The sequence below is a fragment of the Sciurus vulgaris genome, assembly GCF_902686455.1.
Source record: "Sciurus vulgaris genome assembly, chromosome: 1".
Classification (NCBI taxonomy): Eukaryota; Metazoa; Chordata; class Mammalia; order Rodentia; family Sciuridae; genus Sciurus; species Sciurus vulgaris.
Genome location: NC_136461.1, coordinates 113,970,817 through 113,998,534, shown reverse-complemented (window position 1 = coordinate 113,998,534; position 27,718 = coordinate 113,970,817). Strand labels below are relative to the sequence as shown.

General features: G+C 39.3%; 1 pseudogene across 1 annotated transcript; it reads right to left on the bottom strand.

Moving 5' to 3' along the window:
- Window positions 1-1,175: 1,175 nt before the first annotated feature.
- On the bottom strand, window positions 1,176-27,718 carry LOC306670962 (late cornified envelope protein 2B-like; annotated as a pseudogene). The gene is made up of 2 exons: window positions 27,651-27,718; window positions 1,176-1,579 (listed from the first exon to the last, which is right to left on the bottom strand). The product of its transcript is annotated as a late cornified envelope protein 2B-like (transcript).

Here is a 27,718-nt window from a genome sequence, read left to right as displayed (position 1 = left end):
GCAGCCTCGCCCTCCAGAAGGCAGCTGAGTGGCATTGAGTTGTCATTAAGCTTGTCCCTCAGTGACATTCTCATTGCAATTCTCATGCAAGCATTTTAAATAAAGTGAAAAGAGTTATGTTAACTATACTTTTTACTTGGGATTCCAAAGAATCTTCAAACTTTTTATCATAGTATACACAGAAAATAAAAATAACTTCCATAAAGCCAAGTGGATTAAACTGAATGAGCCACTCATAGTCAAAGAGCTCAGCCCTGGAGCTCATAGGCCCCTCCAGCCACTTCCTGGGCAGAGAGGATCCCTCAGGCCTGATTCTGGAGTGCACGAAGGTGATCTCCATTCCTGTCCTCATGCCCATCCCAGGAAGAAGCTTTCAACTTAGATTGTTCTAAAGATCACCTCCCTGGAGATCAGTAGAGTGGAGCAAGCAAATCAGGGGAAGGGAGGAGGGAGGTAAAAGGGAAGGCACTGGAGAAGAAGATTAATCAAATGACATGCATGTAGGAATATTGTATAGAGAATTCCACTATTGTGTATTGTAGGAAGCCAACCCTATCTAACAGAATCAGTCAAGGTTGAGCCATGGGACACAGAGGCCTGGCTTCCAGGAACTAGCAGCCAGGGAAGTATGTGGTGCTGTGTGGGAGTGGTTCCCTGTCTAGTTTCCCTGAAAAAATGGCTCTCCTAACTCTAGCCCATTCTGTTCATCACAGAAGAAGCCCCTCCTGGTTTGGGCCCCTTTACCCGTGTGACTGTAAAATAAAGGAGAGTTGGCTACTCCATGTTGTTAGAGGCCAGAACTGGTATGGCCAGACCTGCCATGCCCCCTCTCATTTAAAAGAAGTATAGGCTCTTGTGTGTTTATGGGTAATTGATTGATTTATAGCCAACATCATCCTCCAGCCATTAACCCTTTTCTCATCCATGCAGGACATGGCTGAGAGACCCCCATAGTGTATGATTATAATTAAGCAATAAAAAGAAAAGAAAGATTGCCCCTCTGAAAACCACATCTAGTTTTTTTTTTTTTCTTACACTTATAATTCCACACTTATGGAGGCATCCTTGAAAGTGTGCTTCTGGGGCTCTGGGCTTAAGGGATTTGAAAAGAAGAAAAGAATTGATAAGAATCAGGTCTCAACATGAACAGGCAACAGAACTTTATTGTTGCAAGAGATGAAGGAGATTAAGATCCAGGACAAGCACCTGGGTCACCAGAACAGACAGAACCCTTCACAGACCGTGTCTGCCCCATGAAGAGAAGTGTCATGCTGGGTCAGGTCCTGGCCTTGAGATGCTGCTTAGGGGTTTCTCCATGATGTTCAAGGTCTGGGTCAGCAACAGCCTCCAGAGCCAGAGCTGGGGCAGCAGCCAGAGCCTCCAGAAGGCTCACAATCACAGCACTCAGGACTCTGGTGCCGGCGCCTGTGGAAGAGGCAAGGCCTGTGGTGGCTCAGACAGCAGCACCACCCCTAGAGCTACAGCAGTCCCCAGAGCTGGGACTGCAGCAGGAAGAGACTGGAGGTGGGCATGGGGCTGGACACTGAGGGGGACACTTTAGAGGGCACTTGGGAGGAGGCTGACACTGCTGCTGGTTTTGCTGGCAGTCCTTTCCTAGCACTGAGTTTCCATAGGTACCACAGGACTCATGCACATGAGCCACTGAGTCTGGCCAGCAGCAGCGGGCACATCTCTGGGGGACTGCTGTTGATCTCATAGGGTCAATGTTGGCATAACCACAAGGTCAGGAATCCAACCTGACCCAAAGTTTCTTTTCCTCTATCTACCCTCTTACACTGACCCTTTGTGAATTTTCTACTCAATGTGGATTTGAAAGTGCTGTCTGGTGATTCTGGCCTAAACTACAAATCTCCTTTTTGCAACATATTCTGACTACTGTTGACCCCTCTTCAATTGGGTCATATTTATAATAACCCAACTCATAGTAATCCTTAATGACCCTTTCACCCTCCCACTCACCTGGGTTTCTCCCAAACACAGATTCCCATACCAAGGAATCCTATTCCTCTTCCCATTGCAATGCTAATCTGGGCTCCTTCATAGTCCAGGGTCGTATGGAGCTGGGCTGTGGATAAATGGCCCTTAAGACCACATTCACCTCTTATGAAGGCTTTTATGGGGAACCCAGAGCACGTTCCCCTAAGGGCTCCTTATGCCCTCATTCCAGACAAAGGTGGTTATTCTGCAGCCCTGGCCTGAGATCTCTGAGATTCTGTGATGCTCGGTCATGACTTCAGTGGAATTCCCACTGTCCTTTCCCACCTGCTGTATCCTGAAGCCATGATGAACAACTCTGCTTTCTCTCCTCTCCTGTCAGCCTCCAGGGAGATCCCTAAACTCAGCCTCACTGGAATCCTGACAACTAATGGACATCACCGATTAGCTACTAGTATTTGGGGAATTTCTTCTCCATCCATTTGGCATTTGACTGCATTCCGAGGAAGAGTTTGATATTGGTAACTTGGTAACCTTAAATTTTATTCTCTGCTGGGCCTCAGAATGGAATAAAATTGGAAACAAAAGAAAAAATAATTTCTACTACTAATATATCTGGAAGTAGGACCAAAGCAACAGTATTTCTTAAAATGCTCTCCCAGGTGCAGCCAGCCCTGAAAACCTCCAGACTAGATGAACGGGAAGTATTCGAAACCAGAAGACTTGACCTGGGAAGGTTCTCTAGAGGATGGCAAATTGAAGATGGACTTTTAAAGGTATATAGGAATTCAAATGTATAGTCTTATAGAAAACTAGTATGCTGTGCCTACGAGTGTTCATTTCTAAGAATTAAAAAATAAATTATTGTTTACCCAATTCCCCCCCAAATTAACATATTAAATTTTGATTTAAAGGTGTTAATTGCCCAAATATTTTTCTTAAATATCTTTTCTCAGTAAAATGACTAAAATGCAAACGTACATTAAAAATGTATGTTTTCCCACTACACAATTTTTTGGTAGAGGTTTCAAATTTTTCCCAAAGGACTTAAAATCAGCATACCACAGTGACAGAACCACATCAATGTTTGTAGCAGCTTAAGTCACAATAGCCAAGCTATGGAACCAATCTAGGTGCCCTTCAACAGATGAATGGATGAAGAAAATGTGGTATATATACTCAATGGAACATTAATTATTGAGTCATAACGAAGAATAAAATTAAGGCATTCATCACTAATGGATGGAACTGAGACTGTCATACTAAGTGAAATAAGCCAGTCCCAAAAAACTAAAGGCCAAATGTTCTCTCTAATATGTGGATGATAACCTATAAGAAGGGAGGGGAGGGAGGGGAAGTATAGAAGTTCATTGGATTAGACAAAGAAGAATAAAGGGAAGGGATGGGGATGAGAACAGAAAAGACAGTAGAATGAATTGGACATAACTTTCCTATGCTCGTATATGAATACACAACCAGTGTAACTCCACATCATGTACAACCACATGAATGGAATAAAAATTGGAATGGTTTCTCTGCATGTATGTATAATATGTCAAAGTACACTCTACTGGCTCAAGTATTTTTGGAGCACTTAATTTTGTTTCATTCATTATCCAACTATATATATACACACATATCTTTCCTCTCTCTCTCTCCTCTCTCTCTCTCTCTCTCTCTATATATATATATATATATATATATATATATATATATATATAAAATCTCCCAAAAGCATTCCCCAATGCCCCTCCTCCAGGGATGAATTCACTTCACTTATTGGGTTAAGGCTTTCACAACCCAATCATTTCTTCTCTGAATTTTCTTGCATTACCTCATATATGAGCTTTTGAGGGACACCTCACATCCAAACCATAACAATGTCCAATCCTATTTTCAGACCTCGTTCCTGCTTTCTGGGGGAGAAAGTAAATCAAACATGTGACCAGTGCATTTAATTCCAAAAGCATTCTCAGAAAACCTACCACATTCTCAGAGCATGCTTTCCTAATATAGGGATACAGAGATAAATATAAGTGACCTGTGAGCTCCAGGACTGCAGGATTTTGTGGCCTCTCTGAAAATGATTGCAGAAACACTTGGGGACCAGAAATAAACACGCTTGAACCTTTAGCTCCTGAGTCACTGTGTCACAATGAAATTGAGACACATCAGTCATTCCACTATCATTATGGTGATGTCATCCTCAGTTTATTTTCTTTGAGAAAGACGTTTGTAACAATGGGAAAGTGGGGAAGTGTGTGTGTGTGTGTCTGTGTGTGTGTGTCTGTGTGTATGTGTGTGTATATGTGCTGTATTACCATTACATGAAGTGTAAGTGAACATGAGCTCTCATACACGAGAGTCTGGATTGAGAGATTAAATAAGAGGTGGAAGAAGTAATGGGATAAACAGAACTTTAACCTGCAGCTTGTGTCCCTTTACATCTCAGAAAACACTGGAATTGGGTCACAAGTTACTGAAGAAACACCTCCCTGTAGGTATTCTTGCCTCTGTCTCTACAGTCCTCACACCATTTGGTGTGAACCCTCTGAGTGAGAAGAACTTTGTCTCATTAGCCCTTGCTATGGTTTCCATGAGTCCCCCAAAAATTTCACGCATTGCAAACCTAATCCCCAAATTCATACACTGATGGTATTGGAGGTGGGGGCTTTGGCAGGTAATTAGGGTTAGTTAAGGTCATGAGGGTGGGGACCCTATGATGGGATTAATGGCTTTATAAGAAGAGGAAGAGATGCCTGAGCTGGCACACCTGAGTTGGCGTACTACCACTCTCCCACCACAAGATGCCACTGCCATGTTATGATAGAAAGAAGATCCCAGCACTGGGGGCAGAGTCTACCTGAGCCACCACTGGTTCTCAGCTCTCCAACTATTGGAACCACTGAGCTGTGACTGCTAATGACCACACCTTTCAGGAACTAAACTGCAAAGATCAAGGGTCTCCCCAGTATTATGCTTCTCCTGTCCTCCCAGGATTACAGCCCTGTTGGGATTTGGGGATCGCCAGGTTGAAGTTTCCATTTTCCCCAACTGTTAGTCAAAGTATTTGCTTTATCCTAAGTAAAAACAAAACTACTATCATTTCATATTCTCAGTGTGTCCTGATCACTGCTAGCTCCTCTCAGTTCTCTTGGTTCATATTTCTAACATCCTTCACTTATCTTTTCAGTCCCTGTTGATGATTAATTTTATGAGTTAATTTGTGCTGTGCTACCTAGTTTGTTTGTTTGTTTGTTTTATTTTGTCAAATAACTGTTTGGATCTTGCTGTATAGATTTTTTTCATTCGGTTAACAATGACATCTATAAACTATAGTCTATTGAGTAACATAGATTACTTTCCATAATGTGATGGACCTCGTCCAGCCAGTTGACGCCCTTGAGAGCAAAGACAGGTTTCCAAAGAGGAAGGAATTCTCCTCAAGACTGAAATATGGAAATTCTATCTGTGTCTACAGACTGCCTTTCTGCCTGTGTCCATTTATATCCAGTATTCTTATCTTTTTGGTCACTGAAGTTATGTTTTCAACAGATAGGTCAGCTTTAATGAAATGTTACCAAGTTTTGCATAACCATGCTTTGAAATGTTCTTTAAACAAGTAACTACTTCTAATGATTCTATAGTTAGCAAATTAGATAAATATTAAGCAGATTATATGAGAATAATTGGAGAGGGATACACTAAGGTGATTTAAAAAGAGCAAAGCATTTACAACAGGGAGAATTTAAGAATTTCCTTGAAATGCCCCTGTTAGTAAGATCAAGAATCAGAATTCACCATAAAGGGTAGGGGGACTAGGGAAGAACAGAATTACTTATATTAAGTAGAGGGGAGTGAAGGGAGGGAAAGGGGTATGGGTTTAGGAAGAATAGTAGAGTGAAACAGACATTATTACCTAACATTCATATATGACTGCATGACCAATGTGATCCTAAAATATGTATAATCAGAAAAATGAGAATTACACTCCATTTAGGTATGATCTAATAAAATGTATAAATGCATTCTACTGTCATGTGCAACTAATTAGAACAAATAAAAAATTAATATAAAAATAAATGAAGGTAAGATTCATGCATAACTGAACTTGCTATTTTAATAAATTATCTATTTTGATTCAAAAAAGCATCAGAATTCATTAATTCATTCCCTCACACACTTCACAAGTATTTAAGGACTATGTAGCCCACTCCAGAGATACAAGATTATATAGATGAAATGTAATCTCTGCCTACCTTGTCAATCTTCCAAAGGAGAGAAAGAGATTTGACAAATAGAATATATGTCATTATTAGCTATAGGCATTCAGGTGGGTAGGGCCATTCCACTGGAGGTCTTCAAATGGTACGAGGAATTCCCTTGAGACCCAGTCACATTTCTTAAGGTCTTATCTTGGTAACATCTGGTGGATCAGCTTGATTAGTAGTTCATTACATCCCATTCATCTGCTTCTAGGAGCTAGTGGAACTGGGTCTCAAGATTATAGATTGGGACAGTGAAGGACAGTGAATAGCATCCTCTCCCGAGTACTGCAGACCTGAAAATGGGCTTCTATTTTAATGTGTGGAGATCAAGAGGGGTTAACAAAATTAGTTTGGCCTGTGCATAAGGAGCTAAGAATCAGAGTAGGTGGCTCTGTCTCTGTCCTCTGAACTCCAGGAAGTTAGAGCATCCCTTTGCACAAGTTTTTAAGTAAGAACTAACTTAGCAGCAAAAACTGAGCACAAATTTATAGATTAATCTAAAATTTGACTCAAAGGGAATTTATTAAACATTGTTTGACTTTATAGCCTTTTTATATAAAAGGACATTTCTGTCATAGTGAGCTAACGTTGATTACTTAAAGGGGCATTTTCAATGCATTTTTGCAGTAGGATTCTCCTTGATATACCATTACATACCTAATTTATTTGTTTCAAAAACACATTCAAGTTTTAGGTGTCTTAAATCAAAGCATACAAGTAGTTTAAAAAATTAATTCCTTTATGTTTGACAGATTGATTTCTCTCCCATTCAGCCCAAGTTAGAAATCTAGGGATTCATTCAGAGAGAAATAGGACTTGGTAAGTGTAGTGGAAAGATAAACCTAAAACAAACGAAAACTAAACATGGATCAAGGAGATTTTGAACAGATTTATTGAGGCAAAGCAGATTTTTCAGTGCAGTCACATCTAGACATCAGGAAGGCAAGTTTTGAAACCCAGCCCCAAGGTTGCTGTGCCAATTGCCATTCCTGAAACAGAGATCTGTTGTAGCATGTTCTATAGTCAAGAGCTCATAAAGGGATGAAGGCACAGATGAATGAGAAACACAAGACTGGTACAGGTCTTGCCCTTTGGTTATTCAACTGATGCTCAGATCCCAGGCAGGCAGCAGCCCCAAAGCAGTGGCATAGCTGGAGCTCTGGCAACATGGCCAACTGAGACCACAGGAGCCCTGGAGCTGGGGGTCACAGCAGGAAGAGATTAGAGCAGGGTATCTTAGGAGGGTCCTTAGGTGGACACTTTGGGGGACATTTGGTAGTGGGCCTTTAAGAGGACATCTTGATAGGAGTTCAGTCAACCTAAAACCCAATACAGAGGTTGTATAAACTTGTGGAATCTGAGAACATTGTTTCCTCCTTTGGAGTTTCCTAGTATCGTCAGCCAATCAAAACCACACACCTACCACACATTCTCTCTCTCTCTCTCTCTCTCTCCCCTCTCTCTCGCTCTCTCTCTCTTCTCTTTCTCTTCTCTCTCTCTCTCTCTCTCTCTCTCAGTCATTAAAAACTTTATCTGCTCATTTTTTATGTCCTCTAAGATATGGCACAGATATAACTTACAGAACCAACTCAGAGGTCCATCAACAGATGAATGGAAAAGAAAATGTGGTACATATAAACAATGGGGTTTTACTCAGCCATAAAGAAGAATGAAAATTATGGCATTTGCTGGTAAAGTGATGGAAGTGGAGAATATCATGATAAGAGAAAATAAGCCAGACACAGAAAAGTCAAGGGTCAACTGTTTTCTCTCATAGGCCAAAAAACTTGACCAAAACAAGGGGGAAAATGGGGGAGCACACCATGAAAATAGAAAATTGATGGACAGAGGAAGGGGAGTGAAGGGGAAGGAGGAAGGAAAGGAAACAGAAGAAACTGTGGAATGAAATTGACCAAATTATGCTATCTACATCAATGAATATCGAGTGAATGCCACCTTTATGTATATCTATAAGGCTTCAAATTGAAAAACAATAAATAAATAGAAGGAAGATCAGTAGAGTAGAAGGGAGGGGAGGAAAAGAGGAAGTGCCATGAACTGAACTGGAGCAATTATATTTCGTGCATGCACAAATACATCAAAATGAATGCCCTTATTATGTGTACTATAAGGTACTAATAAAAACATAAGGATTGGCACAGGTCTTGTCAGATAGAAATGTCCAATAAATGTAGATTTCCTCAATAAAATGGAAGCTCTAAGAACTAGATTATATAAGCCCCTCTTTTGCACATTTCCCATATTCTAATGCCTAGAATAGCACACCGGTAATTGGTAGAAGCTTCATAAAACAAGTTTTATAATATTATTTATAAATAATAAATGAGTAAATAAATGGATGAGAAAAGGAAGACAGAGGCACCAGGAAGGAAGAGAGAGAGGAAGAGAGGGAGGGAAGAAATTATTCGGTAGAAGAAAAGATACCAGATGGCATTTCATAGTGACTTTGGGCATCACCATTTTCTCTGTGTGTATCGGCCTGCCTCCCTAAGCATCTACAAATGTGTATATGAAATAAAAAGTGCTCTGGGGACAAGTCCTGCTATCTCTATTGCCAAGGCCACTGAAGACACTGGCAAGAATTTAGTCTTGGGAATTTAGTCTAATTCCCAAGCCTGGAAGTTATTAAGCCCATAGCGAAATCTCTCCTCCTCTTTCCTTCTGCCCTGTGACCTCCAATGGCCACTCAACTTTCAGCTGTACTTGGTTGAGTTTCCTAAAGAACCCACTCACTCTGTCAGACCCAGATGAGGACCAGGTAGCCCCTGAGGCATCAGGATGCGTGAGAGCTGGACTCTGACAGTGTTTTTATTGGCAGCACTGACTGACTGAGCTCTCTGTGAGCCTCAGCCCTGGGCACAGCAGGAAGTGGCTCCTCCCACAACCGGGTAACCCAAGGAGTCATTCCTGACATTTTCCTCCCAGCCACTTCAATCCATCCTTACCAGGAAGATACTACGTGACTTTGAACCCAGAGATCTAAACCTCGCAAATTACTTTGTTTCCCCCTAGGGTGAGGCACCATGAAGCAGCATAAAGATTCTGGGCCCTTGGACTAAGAATCTGGTTTCCAAGACATTATGACCCTGTTACTTCTTGGACATTAATTAGTCCCTTCTTCCCAATTCATTCTGTGATCCAGCTTTCCTTGACCCTTACAGAAATGCCCCTTCAAACCTTTAAGCTATCTGCCAGATGCCAGCTCTGAGCTGGGCCAGGCTTCCCTGCCCACCCCCAATGATAAATAAAGTATAAGTCTTCAAAGAGAATTCTTTCTCAAAACAAAAATCCATAACATGGAAAACTCTGGTTTTCTCTCAATGGATTTCTATAAAATTGGATACTTACATTCTTTTCCATGTACAAAAATCTTCCCAATTTTAAGGAACTGTAACTTTGCCCCTATACATACATAAATACTTAATATTTATACACAAGTATTTAATAGTTCAACACCTCTATGCTAGCAAGGGCTAAGTTATAATGAAATGAAAAGGGAAATTTAGAAGTGTTATTTCTTAAACTATCAGATATGAATTTTTGAAATATATTGACTTCATGTTATATTTTGTGACAGTAAAAATAAGTTCACAATATGGAATAAGTATATCACTATTTCAGATCTTCTTTTTACCTACCTGTTTCCACCACATTAACCTGTTAGAGATTTTATCAGTCTGTGTCCATTCAGGAAAACATTACTTATATTGACAGAAGTAATAAGAAATGAGTTCAACAGGTATTGGGGAAAATTGAAAAGAAAAAATGGGGAATTCTACCGTAACACAAAGCTGCTATTACCACACCTAAGCCGTAGAGCCTGGGGAACAAAGGGAAGACTTGGAGCTTTTTGGAAAATTTGGACAAGGGCCCTCTGCAGACCTGGAACCTGGGCCTCTGAGGAGGACACTGGCTTGTAGCACAGGTGCTCCTGTGAGAAGGAAAAAGACAATAATCCTGGGCGCAACAGAAAATGGGAACCGGAACCAACTGTGGCTGCCAGATTTGGGGGCAGGACAGATGATCAATAGAGGGATGTTCCCAGTACCTTCCTTCCTCCCCAGGCTGCTTTTTCCCCCTCGCACCCTCTAATTGAGAAGTATGATGGACAATTAGGCAAAGAGAAGGGAGGCTTGCAAAGCCCAGGCCAGCATCACAAAGAATGGGAGGGGCAGGTTTGGAGCTGAGAGAGACTGGAGTTATCAGTCAACAGAGAACTGTGGGGAAACTGGGAGGGCAGAGGACAGTGTTTACAAGGCAGGGGATGCTAGCATGCACCCACTCTTTTAAAAATGCAACCTGAATCAGAAAACGAAAAGTAATCTGTGTGACTCCAGTGGAAGGTTTATGTTCCTGAAAATGGGAGTGGTGAATGATACTGGGAAAATAAGTTTTGGTCAAGAGATGAAGTTGAAGTTAGGAAAAAATTTTTTTAATTTATTTTTATTGTAAACAAATGGGATACATGTTGTTTTCTGTTGTACATGGAGTAACAGCATGACATTTGAATATTAGTACAGTTATATAGGGTAATGGTGTTTGATTCATTCTGTTATTTTTTCCTTCCCTCTCACCCCTCCCACCCCACTTTTCCCTTTATACAGTCCCTCCTTCCTCCATTCTTGACCCCATTATGTGTCATCATCCACTTATCACGAGAATCATTTGCCCTTTGGTTTTTTGAGATTGGCTTATCTCACTTAGCATGATATTCCTACCAATTCATCCATTCCTGCAAATGCCATAATTTTATATTCTTTACAGCTGAGTAATATTCCATTGTATATATATACCACAATTTTTTATCTATTATCTGTTGAAGTACATCTAGGTTGGTTCCACAATCTGACTATTGTGAATTGAGCAGCTATGAACTTCGATGTGGCTGTATCTCTGCAGTATGCTGATTTTAAGTCATTTGGGTATAGGCCAAGGAGTGGGACAGCTGGGTCAAATGGTGGGTCCAATTCCAAAACTTTCTGAGGAATCTCCACACTGCTTTCCAGAGTGGCTGAACTAATTTGCATACCGGCCAGCAATGTATGAGTGTACCTTTTTCCCCACATTCTCTCCAACACCTATTGTTGCTTGTATTCTTGATAATCTCCATTCTAATTGGGGTGAGATGGAATCTTAGTGTAGTTTTGATTTGCATTTCTCTTATTACTAAAGATGGTGAACATTTTCCATATGTTTGTTGATTGCTTGTAGATCTTCTTCTGTGAAGTGTCTGTTCATATCCTTAGCCCATTTGTATATTGGGTTATTTTGATTTCTTTGTGTAGAGTTTTTTCAGTCTTTATATATTCTGAAAATTAGTGCTCTATCTGAAGTATGATTGGCAAAGATTTCCTCCCACTCTGTAGGTTCTCTTTTCACATTGCTGATAGTTTTCCTTGCTGAGAGAAAGCTTTCTAGTTTGAATCTATCCCAGTTATTGATTCTTCTTTTATTTCTGTGCTATGGGAGTCCTGTAAGGAAGTCTGATCCTAAGCCAACAAGTTGGACGATTTGGACCTACTTTTTCTTCTATAAGATGCAGGGTCTCTGGTCTGATTTCAAGGTCCTTGATCCATTGTGAGTTGAATTTTGTGAAGGGTGAGAGATTGGGGTTTAGTTTCATTCTGTTGCATATGGATTTCCAGTTTTCCCAGCACCATTTGTTGAAGAGGCTATCTTTTCTCCATTGCATATTTTTGTCACCTTTGAGTAGTATGAGAAAATTGTATTTATTTGGGATTGTGTCCATGTCCTCTATTCTGTACCATTGATCTACCTGTCTATTTTGGTGCCAATACCATGCCATTTTTGTTACTATTGCTTTGTAGTATAGTTGAAGTTCTGGTATTGCGATTAACCCACTGTTTCATTCTTCCTGCTTAGGATTGCTTTAGCTATTCTGGGTTTCTTATTCTTCCAGATGAATTTCATGACTGCTTGCTCTATTCTGTAAGGTACATCATTGGGATTTTAATTGGAATTGCATGAATCTGTATAGCACTTTTGGTAGTATGGCCATTCTGACAATATTAATTCTGCCTATCCAAGAACATGGGAGATCTTTCCATCTTCTCAGGTCTTCCTCAATTTCTTTCTTCAATGTTTTGTAGTTTTCATTGTAGAGATCTTTTACCTGTTTGGTTAGATTGATTCCCAAGTATTTTATTTTTCTTGAGGCTATTGCAAATGGAGTTGTTTTCCTCATCTCCCTTTCAGATGTTTCGTCACTTGTGTATAAAAATGCTTTAGATTTATTTATGTGTGTTGATTTTATAGCCTGCTATTTTGCTGAATTCACTGATGAGGTCTAGAAGTTTTCTGGAGGAGGTTCTTGAATCCTCTAAATATAGAATCATGTCACCCACAATAGTGACAGCGTTAAGTTCCTCTTTTTCTATTCATATTCCTTTAATTTGTTTGGTCTGCCTAATTGCTCTGGCTAGAGTTTCTAAGACAATGTTGAATAGAAGTGGTGAAAGAGAACATCCCTGTCTTGTTCCCATTTTTTAAAAGGAATGGTTTCAGTTTTTCTCCATTAAGAATGATGTTGGCCATGGGCTTAGCATAAATAGCCTTTACAATGTTCAGGTATGTTTCTACTATCCCTATTTTTGTAGTGTTTTGAGCATGAAGGGGTGTAGTATTTTGACAAGCACTTTTTCTGCATCAATTGAAATAACCATATGATTCTTATCCTTAAGTCTATTGACATGATGGATTACGTTTATTGATTTATGGATGTTAAACCATCCTTGCATTCCAGGGATGAACCCCACTTGATTGTGGTGCACGATGTTTCTTAATATGTTGTTGGATATGGTTTGCCAATATTTTGTTAAGGATCTTTGGCATCTATATTCATCAAGGATATTGGTCCTAAAATTTTCTTTCTGATGTGTCTTTTTCCTGGTTTGGGTATGAGGGTGATATTAGTTTCATAGAATGAGTTTGGTAGGGTCCCCTCCTTTTCTATTTCCTGGAATACTTTGAGAAGTATTGGAATGAGTTCTTCTTTGAAGGTCTTGTGGAACTCAGCTGAGAATCTGTCTGGTCTTGGGCTTTTCTCGGATGGTAGGTTGTTAATTGCTTCTTCTATTTCATTGCTTGATATTGATCTGTTTAAATTGTGTAGGTCCTCCTGGTTCAGTTGGGGAGGAGCATATGTTCTCTAGAAATTTGTCAATGTCTTGGGTAGTTTCTAATTGTTGGAATACAGATTTTCAAAGTAGCTTCTCATTATGTTATGTATCTCAGTGGTGTCTGTTGTGATATTTTCTTTTTCATCACGAAGTTTAGTAATTTGTTTCTCTCTCCTTCTCTTGTTAGTGTGGCTAAGGGTTTGTCTGTTTGGTTTACTTTTTCAAAGAATGTACAAATAGAGAAACAACATGTATCCCATTTGTTTAAATAATTTAAAAAAAAAAGAACCAACTTTTTGTTTTGTCAGTTTTTGGAATTGTTTCTTTTGTTTCCATTTCATTGATTTCAGCTCTGATTTTAATTATTTCCTGTCTTCTACTGCTTTTGCTGTTAGTCTGTTCTTCTTTTTCTAGGGCTTTGAGCTGTAATGTTAGGTCATTTAGTTGTTGACTTTTCATTCTTTTCTGGAATGCACTCCATGCAATGAATTTTCCTCTTAGTACCGCTTTCATAGTGTCCCAGAGATTTTAATATGTTGTATGGTCGTTCTTATTGACCTCTAAGAATTTTTTTATCACCTCCCTGATGTTTTCTGTTATCCATGTCTCATTCAATAGCATATAATTAAATCTCCAGGTGTTGGAATTTCCGTTTTTATTTTGTCATTGATTTCTACTCTCAGTCCATTATGATCTGATATAACACAAGGCAATATCTCTATTTTCTTGCATTTCCTAAGGGCTGCTTTGTGGCATATCATATGGTCTATTTTCAAGAAGGTTCCATGTGCTGTTGAGAAGAAAGTGAATCTGCTCATTGATGGATGGAATATTCTATATATGTCTATTAAGTCTAGGTTATTGATTGTGTTATTGAGTTCTATGGTTTCTTTGGTTGGTTTTTGTTTGGAAGATCTATCTAGTGGTGACAATGGTGTGTTAAAGTCACCCAGAATTATTGTGGTGGTCTATTTGATGCCTGAAATTGAGAAGGATTTGTTTGATGTACAGGGATGCACCATTGTTTGGGGCATAATATTTATTGTCATTATGTCTTCCTGATTATGGTTCCCTTAAGCAGTATGAAATGTCCTTCTTTATCCCTTCTGACTAACTTTGGCTTGAAGTCCACTTTATCTAATATAAGGATGGAAACCCCTGCTTTTTTACTGAGTCCATGTGCATGGTAGGTTTTTTTCCCATTCTTTCACCTTTAGTCTGTGGATGTCCTTCTCGATGAGATGAGTCTCTTGCAGGCAGCATATTGTTGGGTCTTTCTTTTTAATCCATTCTGCTGGTCTATGTCTTTTGATTGATGAGTTTAGGCCATTAACCTTCAGGGTTATTATTGAGATATGATTTGTATTCCCAGTCATTTGGACTTATTTTTGGTTTTTAACTTGACTTGGTTTCTCCTTTGCGTGGTTTTTCTCTAACGTAGTTCCTCCCTTCTTCCTCAAGGAATATTTTGTTGAGAACATTCTGTAGCACAGGCTTTCTATTTGTAAATTCTTTTAACTTTTGTTTTATGAAGGATTTTATTTCATCTTCAAATCTTAAGGTTAGTTTTTTGGGTATAGGATTCTTGGTTGGCAACCATGTTCTTTCAGAGTTTGAAATATGTTGTTCCAGGCCCTTGTTGCTTTTAGAGTCTGGGTTGAGAAGTCTGCTGCTATCTGTATTGGTTTCCCCCTATATGTAATCTGATGCTTTTATCTTACGGCGTTCAAAATCCTATCTTTATTTTGAATGTTAGGCATTTTCATTATAATGTTCCTTGATGTGGATCTGTTGTAATTTTGTGCATGTGGTGTTCTGTAAGCCTCTTGTATTTGATTTTCCATTTCATTCTTCAGGTTTGGGAAATTTTCTGATATTATTTCATTGAATAGGTTGTTCATTCCTTTGGTTTGTATCTCTGTGCCTTCCTCAATCCCAATAATTCTTAAATTTGGTCTTTTCATGATGTCCCATAGTACTTGGAGATTCTGTTCATGATTTCTTACCATCTTCTCTGTTTGGGCACCTTTATTTTCAAGATTAAATATTTTGTCTTCATTGTCTGAGGTTCTGTCTTCCAAGTGGTCTAGTCTTTTGGTGATGCTTTTCATTGAGTTTTTTATTTAGTTTATTGTTTCCTTCATTTCAATGATTTCTGTTTGGTTTTTTTTTTTTTGAGAATCTTTACCTCTTTCTTGAAATGATGTTTTCTTTCCTGTAGTTGCTCTTTCAACTGCTTATTGGTATTATCATTCATTGCCTGCATTTTTCTCTCCTAACTCATCCTTTGCTTCGCGAATCATCTTAATCATGTATAATCTGAAGTCCTTTTCTGACATTTCTTCTAACATACTATCATTGTATACTATTAATATAGAATCTAGGTTTGTTTGGATAATTTTCTTCCCTTGTTTTTTTCATGTTGTTCATATACCTTCCCCTCTAGCAGTACAGATCTGGGGTATTGCAGATTTCCCCCTATATGCTTATAGTGGCCCTATTGGTTTCTGAAACCTTTTCTTTAAGGGGAGATCAATATTAGCAGTGCCCAATTAAGATACTATGCAATCCTAGACCAAATAGCCCCTATGAGGACAATAACAAAATTGTCATAATAAACAGAATGAGTTCAACTATTATCTTCAGTATAACGAACAGATTTGCAATAAGGTCTTCAGTTTCTAATGGAGGACAAAGAGGATGCAAAGGGATGTAGAATGTAGCTGTTAATGGGATAAGAAAAAAATGTACAGAATTTCTAGATAATAGAAAGCGTGAGAGTGTAATCAAAAGAAATTGGATGTTAGCATGCAAAAAGAGAGAAAGAGACTCTAAGGGAACAGGTAAATGAAAGGAAAAGAGAGCCAAAAAAAGTAAAGAAATAAAAACTTAAAATTGTTCAATAAGGAGAAGAAAGAAAATCTACACTATAACAGTCATATAGTATTCAAACCTCCCAGTCTTCAGAAGCCTGATGCATGAGAGCTACCTGATAATGAGTTTCAAGTCTCCTTAGGCATCTCAGGAAGGGATTTTCCCCACCTAAAGATGGGAGCTATGGCTTCCAGGATTATCCAAGAAGGCCACTCTGGCTTCCAAATGCGTTGGCAAATGGGAAGCTGCAGCTTGGGGTGTGGACGTGGTCAGTTGGAGGTCCTGGAGGCGGGGTGTGGTTGGTCAGGCAGGGGTCCTGGAAGTCGGGGTGTTTGGTGTGGTTGTGGGATCCTGGAGGTGGCATGCAATCAGTTGGTCTGAGGTCCCAGTGATAGGACGCAGTCAGCTGGTCTGGGGTCCTGGTGGCAGGGAGCAGTCAGTCGATGTGAGGGCCCTGGAGGCAGGGAGTGATCAATCGGGCTGAGGGATCCTGGAGACTGGGCTCAGCCAGTCGGGCCAGGGGTCCTACGGGGCCTGGCTGTTGTTTCAAAACCTGCAGGTATTTTGGCAGAGAACTTCCAGGCAACAGCAGGCAGCTGGTGCTCCACTGGCGGTCTGTGGTCAGTCTGCTGGCAGCTGTTGGACAATGGGGAGGTGAACCTCATGCAGTATCTGATGGATAGGTGAAAGGCAGGTGATGGACAGGCAAGAGGCAGGCAAATGGCGGATGATGGGTGCCTGACAGTGAGCAATCTGCACTCAAAAAAGGCATTGATATGATCACAGTAGACAAATGGGGTAAACAGCAGGGGATCGATAAGCAGCAAAAACTGCGTCACAGAGAAACAGATATCCTCTGCTTGAAACCGGAGTTACGGAGTGACAAGGAACGCAGCTTCCCTCTAGTCCACCATCTTGGATCTCAGAACAGGAAAATTTTTATTTGACAGATCTTCTATAATACTTAGGAGTTACTAGTTCTTACAATAATGGAGTAACTGTAACACTCAATAAGAAGGGGACCCTTCTCCGTTTTGTGGGAACCTCAAAGTTGGTTAAGGTCCAGCACTAGACCAGGACTCAAAAAGATTAGGTTCCAACTCTGCTTTTGCAAGTAGTTCTATCTGTGACTTTGAATTAATTTCTTTGTCTCAATGAGTATCAGCATTAGGTTCAATTGACATAAAAAATCATATAAAGGTAAAGTAATGAAAGCAGTTTTATAATTAAGTACTTATCTATTGCTCCAATTGGGAAAGAATCATCATCCCCATGAATTTTAAAACACATTTTGATCATAAGATGATTGGATAAAATTCTTTTATCAGCTAAAATCAAGAAAAAAAAAAAAAAAAAAAACCCACCCTGCAGGATTTGACTAATCACTACTCAGTAAGATAAGAGTAGTCTTCTCAATGACAGGTTATAAGAAATTTTGATTGTGAATGCTATCAGTTTGGCAAATGCTCTCTCTACATCCATTAAAATAGTAGTTTTTTTTTGTTTGTTTGTTTCTATCATCTAAAAATACGCTGAATTACATACATAGATTTTCTAATAACAAAATATCCCTTGCCAAATTTCTTTCTTGGGTAGAATGAGTACTAATTTTTCCAACTAACATAACTAGGAAACTGATAAAATCACAGATTTTATTTTGGAAGGCAGCATAGAATGCCAAGCTACTATGAACCAAAGGGGCTAAGATTCCAAGAAGAGGAGCTGACTTCTGCCCCCACTTTACCTGGGAACATTTATCAATTCTGGGCAGGCAGGATGTTGGGACTAATGACACGTTAACTAACTCAGGCTGACTCCTTACTCCCTGGCAAGTGAGCAAGATGAAGGCCTCAAAGGCAGTTTCAAAAGTTAATGACGATAAATCAGGCCACCGTCAGGGATTGGTAAACAACAGTTCCACGAATGTGATCAGCTTGTGCTTGCCATATAGTCCTATGGGACTCCCACTGCGTGAAAACCTCCACTTTCCCACCCCCCCACCCCCCCACCCCCGTGCCTTGCTGACCTTTAAGCTGATTGGTTCCTATCTAGCCTTCACCCTACATAAAAGCTGTGTGACTTCCTCAATAAATGAGTTCCTGCTCTGTCTGGTCTCCCTGACGTGTCTGATTGTCCTCCGCCTGGAGGGCTGGGTGCAAGCGGTCAGTCGGCCCTACCTTTCCCGGTCTGGCCTTGTTGGGGAGTGCTCCCTTCCCTTGTTGCTGGTAAAGAAGAGCAAGGGGGCTAAAGACTCCAACAGCAGGACACTGAGAACTCATATTTTAAATATGTTAAAGAACACAACAAGGAGACAGAGAAATCAACTGAACTTTTGGTAGAAGCTTGGTGGTCCTCCAGCAAGCTGTTGGGTTTTCCCTAAGGGTATTTGCCAAGGCTGGAACTGTGTAGTACAATAAGCTCAAACTCACTTGAAAAATCTTTAGAATGTTGCAAAGCTTTGGGCGGATTATGAGACAAAGATTAGAGTTCAGGAATACTCAGCTGAATGTGGCTTCATAGTACATAACAGCAACACATAATAAACAGAAAGCATAAAGCAATAGTTTATTTAGCTCATGAGACTGCAGGTCCTTAGGGTAGTCAAGGAGAATTGACCTGGGCTAGGCTTAGCTGGAAGGTTCACCAGTCACCAGTAGACTATTCTGGGTATGTTCTTTCCACAGGGATGGGAAAGGTATAGTGGGCAAGTGAAAATACACAAAGCTCCTTAAAACCTAGGCATTGACCTGGCACACCATCATTGCTGCCTTACTGTGTTGATCAAAACTAGTTGCAAGGCCAAAGTTAAGGGATTCAGAACTCTATTCCCACCACCACCCCTTAGTGGGAGGAACTGCAGAGTGATAAATGCGAAGGCATGAATAGAGAAGCAAGTGAAGAAGGCAGAATTACATTAAATATATTGCCTTAAGGACCTACTAAAAATGTGCCACCAATCTTTAAGTGATAGTTGCAATATCCTTGTCAAAAGACAGAAATTGGTGTTGACTTAAACATTTTCTTGATTTTTTTCCCAATCTTTCTTTCTTTCTTTCTTTCTTTTTCTTCTTTTTCTTTTTCTTTTTCTTTTTTCTTTCTTTCTTTCTTTCTTTTCTCTTTTTTCCAATAAGGAGGCCTTTTACCTTTCCTACTCACTGAGAAATATTGACTTCATTGTACATATTCTAAAGCATTTCTGATTTGAATATTTTTGTACATTCTTATCGATTATTCTTCTCTTTTAGTGAAAAAAAAGTGAAGAAGGCAGGGCAAATATTCAGTCTACCCACCACAATGAACTAAGGAAAGACTGGGGGAACATTACTGGATACTTCAGATTCTAGATACAGTAAAGACTTGAAAAAAGAAAAAAACATGCTATCTAGATTTAAAAATAAGAACAGGTATAGTATATATGCTGTCTAAATGGCAAAATAATTTAAAATCCTTAATAAAAACACGAGGTATAAACTCATAAGAAATGAAATATAAGTGGGATTTTGTAAAATGTGGGGAAATATTCATACAGTAATGTACAAATGAAAACTAATTGTGAACAAATAAACTTTTGTATGTGTAGTTTCAGTCTAAATGGAGTCAAGGCATGATCAATATAAGAACTCTGTTAGGACTCTTGAAATATTAAGGGCATACTGAAAGGGAAATTTTGATTCCCTTTTGGTCATGCATTATTTCTTTCTGGCTGCATGTGAAATTACTTGTCTCTACTTTTTATCAAATGTAACTGTTTCTTCTCGCTTATTCTGCATTGAATTTATTATGATTCTTGGATCTGTATTCTACATCTTTTATTAAACATGAAAAGCTTCAACCATAACTTCTTCAAACATGTTTTTTCAGTTCAACATTAATTTTATTCTCTCTCTGAATTTCCAATGACATAGTAGTAGACCTTTGGTTATTGTCCCACAGGTCACTGATACTATTAATTTTTTTTCTTTCTGTTGTTTGAAATCAAGCATTTCTCCTGATCCATTTACTTCCTGTTTCATTGTCACCTCCATTATACTACTGAGTGAGAATTATCCAGTGATTTTTTTATAAATTTCAATGATTATATTTTCCAGTTCTAAATTTTTCACTGATTCTTCATTTTACCTTTCTTCTTTTTCACCTAGACTTTTATTTTAATGCTGTTTTGTTAGTGCTCATGACTGCTTATTGAGTATTTTTATAATAGTTGCTCTAAAGTCTTTGTCAGATAATTCTAACGTCTTTGTCATTTAGGGATTGTTTTCTTTGATTGTCTTTTCACATATGAGTTGACATTTTCCTGGTCTTCATTTCAAGACTCTGTGTATTGTTTAAATCCTATGTAACATGTTGATATTTTTGTTTTAAAAGGTGGGACAGGGTTGGTCATTGGTCATTGAGCCTAAATGAAGAAGGAATGATAAAGACCAAGACACAATGTGAGTGGAAAATAGCAAATTTATTGAAACTTCAGGAATCATAACTGCCTAGTGATCAGTTAAGATAATGCAATGGTTTGGATATGAGGTATCACCCAAAGCCCCTGTGTTAATGAAGGAATGTTTGGAGGTGAAATGATTAGATTATGAGAGCTATAACATAAACAGTCCATCCTAGTTCTACACTCCCATTTATATAGGCTGGAATGACAGGATAGGGTCAGTGGAGATTGTAGGGCTGTTCTTTCCACTGAACAGTGAACCTGGTGGGGCTGTATCAGTGTCTGTTATCTTTAGAAGAAGAAGCATTCTAGCTCCTGTTGCTTTCAGCTTTGGAGATCTAGACAAAATACTTTAAAATAGTACATGTGCCTTCAAACCCCTGATAGAATTTGATTTAATCAGAATTTTTCAGAAATAATGGATCAGTGCTTTATATTTCAGAGGTGGTATCAAGGCTAAAGACAAGAGTCCAAGGAAAAACAACCTTAAGTTGGAAACTAAAGCAACATTCCAGGCTCTCTCATCCCATGTCCCCTACAAATGATTTAACAGCATTTCATAAGATATGCAGGTTCTTAGTGCTGGGGAAGATTTGAACTGGAAAGACCAGTGATTTGTCCAGTTTCACATGTGTCTGCGTGAAGTCCTTTGAGAGTCCATGAGTTTGTCACTGATGCATCATGGCTGAAAGGCACTTCCTGGAACTAAACTCACATTGACTATTCCTGTGGTACAAGTTGACATAACCACGTGAAGTTGTCCAATGATTCAATCAGCTAACCAGATTCAATCTTCACTGGGGTTCTGCAAGACCCAGGGTGTTAGGACCACTGAGGATGAATCCTCAGGTATTCTCCATGTGGAGTTGCTCTACGCTCTGGGAGAAGGAACTGGTTGATGAGTCAGTCTCCTGTCATCACAGGACGTCTGTTCTGCCTGTCAGTGCTGATTCTACTCCCAGAAAGGATGGGCTGCAAGGTGGGGATTATGACTTACCTTCTCTAGAGCAAACTCATGGGAAGCAACTGGCATGAAAACATCAACATAGGAAGTCAAGGACTGAGTTTGGGAAAGCCACCAAAAACTCCATTTTTTTTTCTTAAGAACAATTATAAGATATGAAGTGGGTCATGCCCTGATTCTTGCCTGGTAAAGACCCAAGATCATGAAAATTTGATTTAAAACGGTCTGTGATTATTTCTAAAAACCAGATGATGAAAAAGCAAGTGTCTACTTCTGCAGATGGATCTGCACCCTAGACTAGGTCAGTGCCACTTCTCTAAAAAAGGGCTGGATTTCCTGTTTGAAATTTCATAATGCTGTGTTTGATGCTTGTGCTGTTTGCGTAAGGACAGCCAGGTTTCCTTAACTCTCTCCTCTCCTCAGCCACACCACCTAGCTTTGCACTTCACAAATGTGCACTTTCACCCATTGTCATTATCTATTTGTATCACAGTATCTTCCAAGGTGTTGAAGGGTAGGAGTGTGGGTACTTGGTGATATAAGGGCAATGTCACTTTCAGCCTACCTCTGGGGCTACATTGGAACAGAGTTTGAGGGACCTATTCTACAGATCACGATGTGTTCCTAAAAACATTCATGTCTGTCCCATCCTTTTGCCAGCCCTCCACCATTCAGAATTCTTCAAAACTCTCAAAAGAATTCATGGTATTTCAATTGCTCAAAGTGGAGTAATAGGCAGAGGAAAGAAGGAGCAACTAATATTCTCTTACAATGTAGTTTGTCCCAAAGAACAAGTACAGACATATACTCTAATCGAAATAATGTTTTGCTTAAAATTACAATATAACTTAACTATGTGATTATTGGAAAATTTATGCTATCTTAATTATGTTTATTTTCTTTGGATGGAAACATATGAAGATAATTTTTAAATTAATGACTGGTTTTTCTTTAGACTGTACAATATATGGCATTATCTTAGTAGAGATGAATTTGATTATTTATTTATTACTGAAATTAGGACAAACCAAATGGGAAATGATATTCAAATGAATTCAACTTGTACAAACCTCAAGCATTATCATGGTTATTCAGTAAGTGAAATGCATGCAACTCCACCATTATCAACCATCATTATCAACCAATTCAACAAAATCTTCATCAATTAACATAATATGTAGGATTAGATTCAACTTCATATGTCCAACAGACAGATATGAACAGATGAACTTTTTATACTATCATTGTGATTTCTGTTGGCCCCACAGGTGGAGGTCACATTTTTACATCATCTACTCCTCCACTAAGACCTACCTCAGCTCTCCTCTCCCACCCAACACCTCATTGTGGGGGTCCTCTCTGCCATGTCCCGTGTGGAGGAGAAAAGGGTTCACTGCCAGAGAAGGATGTTGGCAGTTTTTCTATCTATACCCAAAAAAACTTGTCTACTCAATAAACCACAAGACAGCCTATACTCTTTTCATATGAGAGGGAGTATGACAGGTCTGGTCATTCCAGCTCTGGCCTTTAACAACATGGAGTAGCCCAATTCTCCTGTATTTATAATACAGGTAAAAGGGGCAAGGATTGGGAGGAGCTTCTTCTGTGATGGACAGAATAGGGTGGAGTTAGGGAAGCCATTTCTTGGGGGAAAATTCCAGAAGGAGACAGGGAACCACTCCCATGCAATACCACATGCTTCCTGGCAGTTCTGAGAAGCCAGGCCTCTGCATCCCATTGGCTCAACCTAGTCTGATTCTGCTAAATAAGGACAATTTCCCACACCTCACAATACATTTCAGAGCCATGAAGTTCTGAAGGGCTCTTTCTCTCAAGCCTGCCAAAACTGATAGCACTTTGCTTCAAAGGGACACAAGGCTTCCAAAGATAAACTTGAATTTTGCCAAACTCAAATAGTACTTAGGATACCTAGTTTCAGAATAAAAAGTACTAATAAACCCAGAGTAAATTTCAAAGGTGCTTTGGTCTTCCCTGAACCCTCTACAAAAAAAGTCAACTTCTTGGATTTCTAGGATTAGTCATATACTGCCTTAATGGGATACCAAACTTTTCTCTAATGACTCAATCTTTAAACATCCTCTTCAGCGAATCATTCAGACTAGAGTCTTACTGCCTGGTCTTCAAAAGCACAGTTGACTATAAATATCATAAAGGGACATGTTGTTAATGCTCTAGCATAATAGTACCCCAAATATAACATCATACTGTGCATGAAAATAAAGGAAATGCTTTAGGAAGTTCTTACTCAAAAAGTGTAGTAAACAAAACAGGCCTATAAGATATTACAGCCGATAATTAGGTGGAGTAGCCAAACAGTGCGCCCTGAATAGAGCTGTATCACCCACGTGGGCTCTCCCTCTAACTCTTTATACTCTTCATTCTGTTGAAACAGTTTTGAACTTTGATGATACACAATACTACTCTATTAGTGACATGTGTCCTATAAAGTTCTCCTCTTAATCTCACCTCATGTCATATTTCTCATTGTAATATTAGCCCAGCTACTCTTCTACCACTACCTTCCAACAAGACTCCTCCTGACTGTTACTTTACTCAGTTTCTCACTCCCCAACCAGAACTATAGGAAACGCCACTGGACAATGCAGACATCATGAGATTCATGGACAGATCTGATTTAAGAAGTGACTCAGAGAAATACAGTGCAGGAAATGCAAGTGTCTCTTTTGTGGAAATCATATAAAATAACCACTTCTAGACACAAAATCAGGCTAACAAACTAAACTGATTGCCTTAGACAGGGCATGGCAACTGGCAAAAGATAAAATGACTAATATCTACATGTAACATAGATATGCACTTGGAGTAGTCAGAGATTTTCAGATGCCCTGGAAGCCACACAGTTTTCTGACCTCTTCAAGACAACAAATTAATATTAAAAATGGCCAAACATTTCAGATATCTTAAAGGCAATTCAAGAAACTAAACCATTGGGTTTAAAAATCCCTGGACATTCAAAAATAGATACCACTGAAAGCAAAGCCAATCACTTCATGAATGCTGTATCTAAAAATTGAGCTATAAAATCCACCTCAGATTCAAGGAAAAGTTTCTTGAACTGACCTTACATGTACAGATCTCATTCCAAAGAGGTTAAAGAGAGACCCCTCAGATAGAATGATATACATAGAAAAGTAGATGAGGAATATTCTCTCCCAAAACTGATGTATGGTATGGATCAAAGGACAGACCAATTTTCCCCAAGGAACTTCTGTTATTTTTCTTACACTATCAGTTGTCCCACTGGTCCCCATAAAATAATAGCCTGGGAAAGATACTATTGAAAACCATCTCCTACAGTTTCTCCAAATGTGTAATCCCAGTGCACATCTGACCCAAATGTAAATCTGCAAAGTCCCTTATGGATGGCAGGGATATTTCAATTTTTTTGCCCTTGGAGACCTTTTGAGATATGACAATTAGTCATAGTCTAGTTGCCATCATCTCAGAAATGCAAATACATTTTAAGAAGGGATTTTGTGTTTCTTCATTGTTAAAGCATTCAATGGTAGGGAACTGGTAGGGAAAACCATATTAGAAAAAATTACTCCCTTCTGGGGAGTTCCTTCTAAATTCTACAACAACTGGGAAACACATTTCACTGGTCAAATGATTTGGTCTTTTTGTAATATATCACCAGTGTCCAATACTGTTACTGCGCCTATCATCCTCACTCCTGTGAATTAGTGTAATGTACAAGTAGAAATAAAGACCCACCTGACAAAACTGACAGTTTTTTAACCTTCCAGTGGTTTTGCACAAACTTTCTTCCACCCCATTTGGAAAACACATCCTTTTCCCTTTGAAATATCAACAGGAAGCTCTGTGTGTCCAGATGAAGGAAGCTATGAATCATCCCTCTTTAAGGGAGATGTTCTCCACTATTGTCCAGGTCTTATTAAAATTCTTTTAAAAATCACAATTAATTAAGAACTCTTTTAATAATGATCTCCTGGAGACGAAGATATCAATAATTATGGCTTTCAACCTGGAAATCATGTTTACTGGAAATGAAATCAAATGAAGGACTTCCTTCGACCTCGTTGAAAGGAATCCTATCAGGTATTATTAACTGATCCTTGTGCAACAAAATTAAAATACAACAAGTATTCATGTTTCTCATCTTAGAAGGGGATCTCTTATTGTGTGAACCTCCACATCTATTCGGAGACCTTTAACTAAAATTGACTTACAACCCAGTTGTACATCTTCAATATCAGGACAAGAAGCAGTGAAAATCTGCATGGTCAACTATTACCAAAATATAGGACCAGGACAGTGCATATTTTATGATGTTTTTGTTGGGTGACTTAAAATATGTATGTATCTTCCTTCCATGAGGAAATGTCATATGCCTTTAAAAAAAAACATGTTTTTAGTTGTTGACAGACCTGCTATTTTTATTTATATATATGTGGTGCTGAGAATCAAACCTAGTGCCTCACATACTAGGTGAGTGCTCTGCCACTGAGGCATATGCCATATGCCTCCTAATCCCTCCTGTCTCCCATCCCCCACCACATGACCTTAGACACTTGACTGGCAACCTATAAATCTGAATAATATCTCTTTAGGAGAAACTCCTATTTGGATAGATCTGATTAATAGTAACTAAGTAGAATGACGCTAATGTACTCATTTCTTTCAATTTTTATTTTTTAGGAGATTTTTATTACAAAGATCCTAACTTAGGAACAAACTTTCAAGAAATTTGCCCTGTGAGAACTTCTAACTTCATGGTATAATTCTTTTCAGCCAGATCATGAGTTGCCATTAATGCTTTGTGCTTAGCAAAACCCCAATGCTGAGGAAAATCCTGGGTATGACAGACAGAACATTGTCACAGCATGCTTGACATGCCATAGCATTCTTTGCCCCCAAACTGACCAACCTTGCTTTTGTGGATGGGAAAATATTACATAAGAAAAAAGGAAATAATGAGTATCCAAGAAGACAGTTGAAATCGCCTGGTAGACTACATTCTCACAATTACTCAGTAATTAAAACAGTTACTTGAGGTCATTAAGATTTCCCCTCAGTTCACAGCTGAACTTGAAATCAATCTCATATCCTAATATTCTGAAAGCCATGGGGAAATGGAAATATTGCCTATAAAGTACACTTATGAAGTAAATTTTTACTTAAATAGAATGTTCAGTCCTATGTATTTCAGAGTTCTACCTGGTAATATTTTCCTGAAAGTTAGAATAGTCTTGGAATTCTAATGCAATCCTTATGTATATTTAAATTTAGTTCATTAACATCCACTGGGTATATTCTTCTCCAGGTAGTGTAAACTGAAAACTTGTTCTCCTACCAAGGAGAAAGGTTAAGATAGTCACAAAGGAGTGAAAACAAATCAAATGATGACTTGAAAGTAAATTTATAGTTGTGAATCACACTCTTAGAATGCTTTCCAGCAGCCTGCTGAAAACAAATATTGATATGAGTCCTCAAGAAACCAGATCCAGCACATACCATTGGAATGGCTTCAGGGAAGCTAACCTGGTGTATTTGTTCAATTGATTGGGGTAAGAAAGAGGAGATGACACAATGGGGTTAAACACCAGGCTGCAATATGTCTTTTGTCCTTCAATTCTTCAATTCTGCCCTTCAGAGCTTCTCCTGGTCCAGATCCTCAGCAACCTCCAGAGCAGCAGCCAGAGCCCCCAGATTGCTGACCACTGCCTCTACGACAGCTGCAGTCACTGCCACAAGTACAGTTACTGCCACAGGTACAGCTGCCACCGCTGCCGCCACAGCAGCCACTGCTGCCTCCACTGCTGCAGCCAGAGCTCTGGTGTCGGCGTCGAAGAGATCTGCGGGGCCTGTGGTGGCTCAGGCAGCAGCCTCCACCCCCAGAACTGCAGCAGCCCCCAGAGCTGGAGCCACAGCAGCCCCCAGAGCTAGAGCTGCAGCAGGAAGAGACTGGAGCTGGGCACGGGGCTGGGCACTTGGGAGGACACTTAGCGGGACACTTAGGAGGAGGCTGGCACTGCTGCTGGTTCTGCTGGAAGGACAT